We start from the raw sequence: 12484 nt of genomic DNA, 5'->3' as shown, positions 1-12484 counted from the left end.
ACGGGGTTTGTAATAGAGATCCATCTGGATTCATGAACTTAATTCTGAACATTTCTTCACAAAAAAATAAATCTTTAACATCAATATTTATCGAACATGACCACAAAATATCTAGCTGTCAACACTGAATTTTGCATTGTTTTATTTTTTTTCACAGTTTATGAACTTATGTTCATATTTTGTTGAAGTATTATTCAATAAATATATTTATAAAGGATTTTTTAATTGTTGCTATTTTTAGAATATTTAAAAAATATCTAATTTACCCCTTAGCATACTTTCAAGTACCCCCAGGCGTGCGCACACCCCCATTTGAGAACCACTGTTTTAAAGCACTGCTTGCAGAATGGCACTTCATTGTTTATAGCTCCACCTTTAAAGTTTGTTTTTAACCCAAAATACTTCCAATATTCCTCTTCTGTCTTCACACTGTTTCCGCTTGCAAGTGCTCTTGTCATGATTCGTTACCCGAGTCATGGCATGATTTATGTTTGGTAGTTCTCCTGTTCTATTCTGTTTCCTGGGTGCGCCCTCTTTCCCTGTTTACTGTTGGTTTCATGGGCACTGATTCTCCTCACCTGTCTTTGTTTAGCAATTAGTGTTCCCACCTGTTTTTTTGGTTGATCACTCCCCTTTATACAAACCCTGTTTCCATATGAGTTGGGAAAATGTGTTGGATGCAAATATAAACCGAATACAATGATTTGCAAATCATTTTCACCCTATGTTCAATCGAATGCACTCCAAAGACAAGATATTTGATGTTCAAACTCATAAACTTAATTTTTTTTTGCAAATAATAATTAACTTAGAATTTCATGGCTGCAACACGTGCCAAAGTAGTTGGGAAAGGGCATGTTCACCACTGTGTTACATCATCTTTTCTTTTAACAACACTCAATAAACGTTTGGGAACTGAGGAAACTAATTGTTGAAGCTTTGAAAGTGGAATTCTTTCCCATTCTTGTTTTATGTAGAGCTTCAGTCCAACAATCCGGGGTACCGCACTCTTTTTTTTTTTTTTTTTTACGAAGCCAGGCTGTTGTAACACGTGCTGAATATGGTTTGGCATTGTCTTGCTGAAATAAACAGGGGCGTCTATGAAAAAGATGGCGCTTAGATGGCAGCGTATGTTGTTCCAAAACCTGTATGTACCTTTCAGCATTAATGATGCCTTCACAGATGTGTAAGTTAGCCATGCCTTGGTCACTAATGCACCCCCATACCATCACAGATGCTGGCTATTGAACTTTGCGTCGATAACAGTCTGGATGGTTTTCTTCCTCTTTGGTCCGGATGACACGATGTCGAATATTTCCAAAAACAATTTGAAATGTGGATTCTGTCCATCTTAGATGATCTCAGGCCCAGAAAAGCCCGTGCCGTTTCTGGATGTTGTTGACAAATGGCTTTCACTTTGCACAGTAGAGCTTTAACTTGCACTAACAGATGTAGCGACGAACTGTATTTAGTGACATTGGTTTTCTGAAGTGTGCCTGAGCCCATGTGGTGATATCCTTTAGAGATTGATGTCGGTTTTTGATACAGTGCCATCTGAGGATTCGAAGGTCACGGCCATTCAATGTTGGTTTCCGGCAATGCCGCTTACGTGGAGTGATTTCTCCAGATTCTCTGAACCTTTTGATGATATTATGGCCCGTAGATGTTGAAATCCCAAAATTTCTTGCAATTGCACTTTGAGAAACGTTGTCCTTAAACTGTTTGACTATTTGCTCACGCAGTTGTGGACAAAGGGGTGTATCTCGCCCCATCCTTTCTTGTGAAAGATTTTTTGGGAAGCTGTTTTTATAGCCAATCATGGCACCCACCTGTTCCCAATTAGCCTGCACACCTGTGGGATGTTCCAAATAAGTGTTTGATGAGCATTCCTCAACTTAATCAATGTTTATTGCAACCTTAGACAACTTTTTTTTCACGTGTTGCTGGCATCAAATTCTAAGTTAATTATTATTTGCAAAAAAAAAAGTCAGTTTGAACATAAAATTTTTTGTCTTTGTAGCATCCATCCATCCATCCATTGTCTACCGCTTATTCCCTTACTGGGTGTCGGGGGGCGCTGGCGCCTATCTCAGCTACAATCGGGCGTAAGGCGGGGTACACCCTGGACAAGCATATTCAACTGAATATGGGTTGAAAATGATTTGCAAATCATTGTTTACTTTTACATGTAACACAATTTCCCAACTCATATGGAAATAGGGTTTGTACTTCTTAATCTCTTTTTTTCAACCAAAAATGCCTTGCTCTGATTAGGTGGTACTTGAATTAAAAAAATGTTCACAGGGGGTACATCACTGGAAAAAGGTTGAGGACCACTGCTATAGGACTCACGACTCATTAGTGGATGTCTTTTTGAAATATGTTGATATATTCCTATCCAACCTCTCCTTCTGAGTTTCTGTCGTCCTCGCTTAGACAGAAGAAGGCAGCAGTAGATCAAGTAAGTAATGAGGCGTTAATGTGTGTTTTTGTCTGATATATTGCACTTTTTTGCCAAGACTGATGGGAGGTCTGCCTATTTGATTGAAAAGAAACAGGGACACATCTTTAAATTGGAATGCCACTGCGATAGCAATTGATCAGTTGCTTATCAAAAGCATCTGGTCTGGACTTGTCCGCTTAGATAAAGCCTAAATGCACTCAGAAGGACGGGATTGCGCTACCAAAAAGCCCTTCAGTCATCACGATTTTATTGGATGAATAATCCTTGGGGGTCCGCAGAGGTTCTGCAAGGGGGTCGTAAAATTTTTAACTAATTAGACTTTAAAAAAATGATATTATATATTTTCCATAACATTTTTCCCCAAATTTAAATATCTTTAAATGCACATTAACATTGGTCCAACGCTTTCTAGTGTGGTTTAGAAATAGCATAGACATCCGACTCGCAGCCTTGTATAAAAAATGATATTACTGTATTCAGAATACAATTTAAGATAGCCAACTAGCAATTAGCACTGTAGTTGCCATCTAAGGATTAGAATAGAATAGAATAGAAAAGAAAGTACTTTATTGATCCCTGGAGGAAATTCAGCACCACAGTTCGCTCACAATAGACAATAAAAATAATAAATAATATAATTCATATCATATATTAGATATATAATATATTATAATGCATATGTTCCTTCTTGATTACACTTAAATGAGAATATATGTAGAATATATTTATATTATTTATATATTATATATTATTTAATAGCAAATAGGGTTGTAATATAAACAACTGTAACACTCTTACTAATATGCACCACACTGTGAACCCACACCATACAAGAATGACAAACACATTTCGGGAGAACATCCGCACTGTAAGACAACATAAACACAACAGCACAAATACCCAGAAATCTATGCGTCCATGACTCCCCCCCCCACCTCCTCCTCTGTGCGTCGGTTTATGTGGGCGGGTTTGGTACTAGCGGGTGTGTATAATAGCCAGGAAGAGTCAGGGATGCATGGGATTCTGGGTATTCGTACTGTTGTGTTTTTGTTGTCTTACAGTGCAGATGTTCTCCCGAAATGTGTTTGTTATTCTTGTTTGGTGTAGGTCCACAGTGTGGCGCATATTAGTAACAGTGTTAAAGTTGTTTAAACGGGCACCCTCAGTGAGACCTGTATGGCTGTTAAATAAGTGTGCCTTGCAATCGTTTGCGTGTGTCTGCAGAAGCCTCATCTGACATGTGACTGGGCTGGCAAGCTGATTGAACCTGTTGTAGAAGGCGCCAAAGGCAGCACCTTTAGGGATGCCCTTATTATTGTTGGTCGAGGAAAATCCTGTAAACATTCTTGAGAATAGTTGATCTGACATTTGGTAGTCTCTTGGAATATTCGGGAGGGTTGAAAGTGTGATGCTGTCAAGCGGCATTCATGTAAAACTCGCGGGCCCCACTATCATTAATTTTCATAATAAGGTGCGGGCCGCGTGTCTGAGACCCCCGGTTTATACATTGCACAAAGTAAAAAAAACTCTATGCAGTGTTATTTCATTTTAAATTTCAAGAGTTTTGTGCCTCCCATTGTTTCTTTAATTTGTGAAACGGGTCAAAATGGCTTCTTGAGTGGTAAAGGTTCCCGACCCCTGCTGTCGTGTAACCCCAGCAGCTAAAAGCAACTGCGTGAGAACGTATACTCGAATATCACAATATAGTAATTTTATATAGGGCACAGAGACAAACCCGCCATATATCGAGTATATCGATATATCGCCCAGCCCTAGTTGCAATGCGAAACATACCCATCCATAATGACACGGACACTATGTTATAAACTTTGCAACATTCCTGCCGTTTTAAAATCAGCTGGAATGAATTTGCAGATTTTTGCATGCCATTAAAACGGGAAAAAAAAGAAAGAATAAGTCATTTTTTGAAATGCTGGCATCTTCTTGTTGGTCCCTGTCATTAACATCAGCAGAATTTCTGCCTCCAATCTGGCCGCAATCAACTCCTGTGGCCTACAACACAAGCACAGAGACAACGTTTAGTTTTTGACGACTTTATTTAACTCTTGGAAATGAAGGCTGCATTTTAATCAGCAGCTAACGCTGCATGATGCTCACAAACCCCAGCTGCTCTGAGCATATGTGACAGATGCACATAGCTTGAGGTTATCTGCAGTGTGTGTGTGGATGTGTTTGATCTTCCTCCACCCTAATGTTTTCCACACTTTACTTTCACCGTTGTAGCCTTCAAAGCCCTCCAAAACAACGTCAAAACATTCCGACGTTTTATACACACACGGCAAGTCTGTATGTAATGTAGTAACAGGCAAGGTCAGTTTACAACTGTGGTGTCAAACTCAAATACAGAGTGGGCTAACATTTAAAACCAAACAAAGCCGCGGGCCAAGGTTGAACAAATTAACCTTTTAATAGGGACCCAAACAAGTTTTTCATTGAATATTGAACAAGCAAGGCTTATATAACTTTATAGTGACATCCAAAATTAAGTTTCTAATACAAACCCCGTTTCCATATGAGTTGGGAAATTGTGTTAGATGTACAGTGGGGCAAAAAAGTATTTAGTCAGACACTGATTGTGCAAGTTCTCCCACTTAAAATGATGACAGAGGTTTGTAATTTTCATCATAGCTCAGTTGGTAGAGTGGCCGTGCTAGCAACTTGAGGGTTGCAGGTTCGATTCCCGCTTCCGCCATCCTAGTCACTGCCGTTGTGTCCTTGGGCAAAACACTTTACCCACCTGCTCCCGGTGCCACCCACACTGGTTCAAATGTAACTTAGATATTGGGTTTCACTATGTAAAGCGCTTCGAGTCACTTGAGAAAAGCGCTATATAAATATATTCACTTCAACTGTGAGAGACAGAATATGAGAAAAAAATCCAGGAATTCACATTGTAGGAATTTTAAATAATTTATTTTTACATTATGGAGGAAAATAAGTATTTGGTCAACCATTCAAAGCTCTCACTGATGGAAGGAAGTTTCGATACATGGCCCCATTCATTCTTTCCTTAACACGGATAAATCGTCATGTCCCCTTAGCAGAAAAACAGCCCCAAAACATGTTTCCACCCCCATGCTTCACAGTAGGTATGGTGTTCTTGAGGTGCAACTCAGTATTCTTCTTCCTCCAAACACGACGAGTTGAGTTTATACCAATAAGTTCTATTTTGGTTTCATCTGACCACATGACATTCTCCCATGTGCTCTCCGGCAAACTTCAGACGGGCCTGGACATGCACTGGCTTAAGCAGGGGACACGTCTGGCACTGCAGGATTTGATTCCCTGTCGGCGTAGTGTGTTACTGATGGTAACCTTTGTTACTTTGGTCCCAGCTCTCTGCAGGTCATTCACCAGGTCCCCCGTGTGTGGTTCTGGGACTTTTGCTCACCGTTCTCATGATCATTTTGATTCCACGGGATGAGATCTTGCGTGGAGCCCCAGATCAAGGGAGATTATCAGTGGTCTTGTATGCCTTCCATTTTCTGATAATTGCTCCCACAGTTGATTTTTTCACACCAAGCTGCTTGCTTATTGTAGATTCACTTTTCCCAGTCTGGTGCAGGTCTACAATTATTTTCCTGGTGTCCTTCGACAGCCCTTTGGTCTTGGCCTTAGTGGAGTTTGGAGTCTGACTGTTTGAGGCTATGGACAGGTGTCTTTTATACGGATAACGAGTTCAAACAGGTTCCATTAATACAGGTAACAAGTGGAGGACAGAAGAGCTTCTTAAAGAAGAAGTTACAGGTCTGTGAGGGCCAGAGATCTTCCTTGTTTGAAGTAACCAAATACCTATTTTCCACCATAATTTACAAATAAATTATTTAAAATTCCTACAATGTGAATTGCTGAATTTTTTTTCCACATTCTGTCTCTCACAGTTGAAGTGTACCTATGATGAAAATTACAGACTTCTGTCATCATTTTAAGTGGGAGAACTTGCAAAATTGGTGGCTGACTAAATACTTTTTTGCCCTACTGTAAATATAAACGGAATACAATGATTTGCAAATCCTTTTCAACACATTTTCAGTTGAATGCACTACAAAGACAAGATATTTGATGTTCAAACTCATATTTTTCTTTTTTTTTTGTTGCAAATAATAACTAACTTAGAATTTCATAGCTGCAACACGTGCCAAAGTAGTAGGGAAAGGGCATGTTAAACACTGTGTTATATCACCTTTTCTTTTAACAACACTCAATAAACCTTTGGGAACTGAGGAAACTAATTGTTGAAGCTTTGAAAGTGGAATTATTTCCCTTTCTTGTTTTATGTTGAGCTTCAGTCGTATTTTCCGCTTCATAATGCCCCACACATTTTCGATGGGAGACTAGTCTGGAGTATCCGCATTTTTTTTTTAACGAAGCCACGCTGTTTTAGCACGTACTGAATGTGGCTTGGAATTGTCTTGCTGAAATAAGCAGGGGCATCCATGAAAAAGACTGCGTTTAGTTGGTAACAGCTTGCACAAAATTTGGGATGTTCCAAATAAGTGTTTGATGAGCATTCCTCAACTTTACCAGTATTTATTGCCACCTTTCCCAACTTATTTGTCACGTGTTGCTGGCATCAAATTCTAAAGTTAATTATTATTTGCCCCAAAAAAAAAAAAGTTCATCAATTTTAACGTCAAATATGTTTTCTTTGTAGCATATTCAACTGAATATGGGTTGAACATGATTGGCAAATTATTGTATTCCGTTTATATTTACATCTAACACAATTTCCCAACTCATATGGAAACGGGGTTTGTAGAATTATATAATGCACGGCCTAAAAACAATGCTCTGACACACAACTACTGTTAATTGTGACTTAAGTCTCTAGTGAGCTGTAGCTGCTTAGCAGCCCACTCAGCAGGGATTAGGCACCAAACGACGTGCACACGTACACACCAGCCCTACAGTTCCCTGTGCCCTGAGTCAGTGTGTGGTGGCAACATTAAAAGCAGCAGGTGAGCAGGAAGAAGGAGAGTTTTTGAAGAAGCGCTATCAGAGTCAAAACAGCAAAGGGAATGTGATCGACCCTCGTGAGTGTGGGTGAGTTCCTTTTGGACATCTTTTAACCGTCGTCTTTTAGACCGTAAACGATTGACACAGCGCCTTGCGAAGAGGTGTCGCTACTGTGATTTTTGTGGTTTCCTGATTTAGCTACACATCCTCAATGCTGTGGTTGTGGATTTGTACACAAGGAAGAGAGTTGCAGGTCTCAGCTTGCGAGGTTAACAGATTACTTGGCATATTGGAGGTCTTTGATGGGCTTACGTACAGTAAGAGGATGTGGAAACGAGGGCGCTCTCATAATAACGGAAATAGAATGAATCCTTCTAAAACAGGAGTGTCAAACTCAAATACAGAGTGGGCCAAGATTTAAACCCGAACAAAGCAGCGGGCCGAAGTTGTGAAGTGAAGTGAATTATATTTATATAGCGCTTTTCTCTAGTGACTCAAAGCGCTTTACAAAGTGAAACCCAATATATAAGTTACATTTAAAGTTGAACAAATTAACCTTTTAATAGGGACCCAAACAAGTTTTGCATTGAATCTTGAACAAGCAAGGCTTACAGCATGGGTGTCAAACTCTGGCCTGCGGGCCAAATTTGGCCCGCCGTGCAATTTCTTTTGGCCCTTGAGGCAATATCCAATTAACATTAGAGCTGGCCCGCCGGTACTATACTGCGGCAGAGCCGCTGTAACACTGCATTCGCCGCTAATACTCATACTTGCCAACTCTCACGATTTTCCAACCATTCTCCCGAATTTCTCCAGATTTCCACCCGGACAACAATATAGGGGGCGTGCCTATAAGGCACCGCCTTTATCTACAATATGTTGTCACGTCCGCTTTTCCTCCATACAAATAGCATACCGGCCAAGTCACATAATATATGCGACTTATACACACACTTAAGTGAATGCCAGCATACTTGCTCAACAGCCATACAGGTCAGACTGAGGGTGGCCGTATAAACAACTTTAACACTGTTACAAATATGCGCCGCACTGTGAACCCACACCAAACAAGAATGACAAACACCCTTCGGGAGAACATCTGCACCATAACACAACATAACACAACAGAACAAATACCCACAACCCTTTGCAGCACTAACTCTTCCGGGACACTACAATATGCGACCCCCGCTACAACCTAACCCCACCCCCCACCCCCAACCCCACCCATCGCATTGTTATTTTATTTTAAGATTTATTAGCCTGTGGAAAAATGTAATGTTGATAATTCCCTCAGAAGGCTGAAAATAGAAAAGAGGCATTAAATGTTTTATTTAAATGTTAATAATTTTACCATTGATGTTTTTTTTGTTGGTTTTTTTGGTTTTTTTTTAAGTTAATTTTGCACTATTAAGTTATATAATTATTGCTTGTTCCATATTCAGTGGTACAGCAAATCAGTGGAGCAAACTGAGCAATAATTAACAATTTATTCATGCACTTTCTTTTGCTACTTCAATGCTTGAATGTTTGATTCATTCATTATTATTTTATTTTCAAATGTATTATTAGCCTGTGGAAAAAGTTTATTTTGATATTTACCTCAGAAGGCTGCACATAGAAAAGAGGCATTCCATTTTTGTTTAAATTTTATTTGATATACCATTGATATTTTTTTTAATTATTATTATTATTATTTGAAACTGGATTTTGCATGTCACTCTAAAGTTTTATAAGCCTTGCTTGTTCAATATTCATTGCAAAACTTGTTTGGGTCCTTATTAAAAGGTTAATTTGTTCAACCTTGGCCCGCGGCTTGTTCAGTTTAAAATTTCGGCCCACTCTGTATTTGAGTTTGACACCCCTGGCTTACAGTATATAAATTTATAGTGACATGCAAAATCGAGTTTCAAATAATAATAATAATTAAAAAATATCAATGGCATATCAAATAAAATTTAAATAAAAATGGAATGCCTCTTTTCGGCGGCGGGGTTGAGGTGGACTGGGTTTGGTGATAGCGGGGGGTGTATATTGTAGCGTCCCGGAAGAGTTAGTGCTGCATGGGGTTGTGGGTATTTGCCCGTTCGGGCTCCAGTACTCTGGAATGCCCTCCCGGTAACAGTTCGAGATGCTACCTCAGTAGAAGCATTTAAGTTTCATCTTAAAACTCATTTGTATACTCTAGCCTTTAAATAGACCTCCTTTTTAGACCAGTTGATCTGCCGCTTCTTTTCTTTTTCTCCTCTGTCCCCCCCTCCCTTGTGGAGGGGGTCCGGTCCGATGACCATGGATGAAGTACTGGCTGTCCAGAGTCGGGACCCAGGATGGACCGCTCGCCTGTGTATTGGTTGGGGACATCTCTACGATGCTGATCCGACTCCGCTTGGGATGGTTTCCTCGCTGCTGTCTTGGATCCGCTTTGAACTGAACTCTCGCGGCTGTGTTGGAGCCACTATGGATTGAACTTTCACAGTATCATGTTAGACCCGCTCGACATCCATAGCTTTCTGTCCCCTAGAGGGGGCGGGGGTTGCCCACATTTGAAGTCCTCTCCAAGGTTCTCATAGTCATCATTGTCACTGGCGTCCCACCGGGTGTGAATTCTCCCTGCCCACTGGGTGTGAGTATTCCTTGCCCTTTTGTGGGTTCTTCCGAGGATGTCGTAGTCGTAGTGGTTTGTACAGTCCTTTGAGACATTTGTGATTTAGGGTTATATTAATAAACATTGATTGATTGATTGATTACGGTCCGGGTGTTCTCCCAAAATGTGTTATTCTTGTTTGGTGTGGGTTCACAGTGTGGCGCATATTTGTAACAGTGTTAACGTTGTTTGTACGGCCACCCTCAGTGTGACCTGTATGGCTGTTGACCAAGTATGCCTTGCATTCACTTGTGTGTGTGTATAAGCCGCATATATTATGTGACTGAGCTGGCACGCTGTTTGTATGGGAGAAAAGCGGACGTGGCGACAGGTTGTAAAGAACACCAAAGGCAGTGCCTTTAAGGCCCACCCCCAATATTGTTGCCCGGGATGAAATTCGGGGAGGGACACTGAACTTTGGGAGTCTCCTGGGAAAATCGGGAGGGTTGGCAAGTAAGAGTATTAGCGGTGAATGCGGTGTTACAGCAGCGGGCCAGAGTTTGACACCCATGATCTAAAGGTCTAACGCAGGGGTGTCCAAACTTTTTCCACTGAGGGCCACACACGGAAAAATGAAACCATGCGGGGGCCGTTTTGATATTTTTCATATTCAAACCACAACAAAATATATGGATTCTTTTTTTTTTTCTTTTCTACCTTCAGGACTACCAGGGACCATAGAGGGTCTCTGTCATTAACATGTTAAAAATAAGTCAAATTATTATTTTCATTTTTTATGTAACGCTTACAGTAAATCTCTATATCAACTTCAGGTTGATAAAAAGTAAAAAAAAAAAAAAAAGGCCTTCTCAGTTAGATAACTTTGTTTTTTATAGTAAAACTGAAATATGAAGTATTTCCCCCATTGCCCAAAACATTCAGAAAGCAATGTTTGATCTGAATTAATTGGAGCCCTAAAAAGATCAATAATACAGGACACCATTGATTTAAATGTATTATTATTTCTGAGTAATCACAGTGAAAAAAATGAATAAAATCCCACTAAAAATCTTTGGGATCCACTCATAAAGTGATACATTTTTATTATTATTTGTTTTACTTTCAATACTTAATTTACGAGGTTAACTTCAAATATAACTGTCGATTTTATGTTTGAACTATTATTTTGTTTGTTTTATGCTCTTTTGTCAAAGAAAACACTGTTTTAAATGGCAACCACACAATATATGCACATATTTTCCACATAAAACATTATGAAGTGAAATATTTGAAGTAATAGGAGCCTTGAATAGGTCAATAATTCATAATATATATATATTTTTTCAACTTTTTATTTTATTTTATTTTTTAGCTTTGGCAATCAGAGCAAAATAAAGAAAGACAAAAGAAAAACAAACAGCCTGTGTCAACATTGCAACTTTTCCCCGTTAGATTTCACCTCATTCTACTTTTTTTTTAGTTTTTTATTTTTGCAATAGCATTTCCAGAATGTGTGGCGGGCCACTAAACAATTAGCTGCGGGCCGCAAATGGCCCCCGGCCGCACTTTGGACACACCTGGTCTAACGTTTGCCATCATGGCCCCTTTATCGTACATTGAATATGTACGATAAAGTTAATATTTAAAGTGGTATTTTAGCACACTTCATTGTTGTACACATGCAAACATGTGCTTGTTGATGACAAACAACATATCCTGGCATTTTATGGGAAACTCGTATATTATTATTATGTTATTTATCAAAGGGTGAACAAGCATACAATTATTTCACTTACACTGTCTACTTGGTACTTTTACAGGCCATATGTCAGGGCTTTATAAACTCAATTGAAGGTAGTGCCCAGGTAAGCTTAATGTATTTAATTCAGAATCCGGTTAGAACAAGAGTCGGGAACCGTTTTGGCTGAGAGAGCCATGAAAGCCATATATTTAAAAATGTATCTCCGTCAGAGCCATATAATATTTTTTAACACTGAATACAACTAAAAGAGTGCATTTTTAATCAAGACCAACATTTTTAAGTATCTTATTCTTATTATTAACATTGTTATTCTGGAGCTAACCAGTAATAAATAAAATATTTCTTACCATTAATCATCATCATCATCGGCGGTCACTCGAAGCGAGTATGACGATCCTCCTGGGAGGGGTGTATCCTTTTATGGAGGATGCCTGCGCATGACTTTGTTTAACGTGGGGAGACTGGTGCACAGACAGTCACCACATGATTCTTGACGGATCTGGGTCAGGGTCCAGTGGCATGGAGTCCAAGACGACTGGGGACCTTTTTCTGCTGCAGCCTTCCTCCGCCATCCAGCCGTTGTGACGCTCCATAGGGTTAGCAATCATCCTCCGCCTGTTCCACCGTTGAGGTCTTGGGTTGTTATTTCCCCACAACTGGACCCACATGGATGTGGGGGGTGCCTTCTTCCACCATT

At 39.7% G+C, this 12484-nt stretch overlaps 1 protein-coding gene across 5 annotated transcripts in view; it reads left to right on the top strand.

Annotated features, from left to right (window-relative positions):
- sphkap (SPHK1 interactor, AKAP domain containing) overlaps positions 1 to 12484 on the top strand; it is a 393096-nt gene that overhangs the window by 40139 nt on the left and 340473 nt on the right. The window contains exon 1 of one of the 5 annotated variants that reach the window (XM_061919046.1): positions 7454 to 7528. The exons of the other annotated variants lie outside the window; for them this stretch is intronic. The gene's annotated coding sequence lies outside the window, so the exon portion shown is untranslated. Of the gene's footprint in view, positions 1 to 7453; positions 7529 to 12484 lie in introns of those variants that run through there. 5 annotated transcript variants of the gene reach the window in all.

The sequence above is a fragment of the Nerophis ophidion genome, linkage group LG13, assembly GCF_033978795.1.
Source record: "Nerophis ophidion isolate RoL-2023_Sa linkage group LG13, RoL_Noph_v1.0, whole genome shotgun sequence".
Classification (NCBI taxonomy): Eukaryota; Metazoa; Chordata; class Actinopteri; order Syngnathiformes; family Syngnathidae; genus Nerophis; species Nerophis ophidion.
This window is presented reverse-complemented; position numbering and strand designations above follow the sequence as displayed.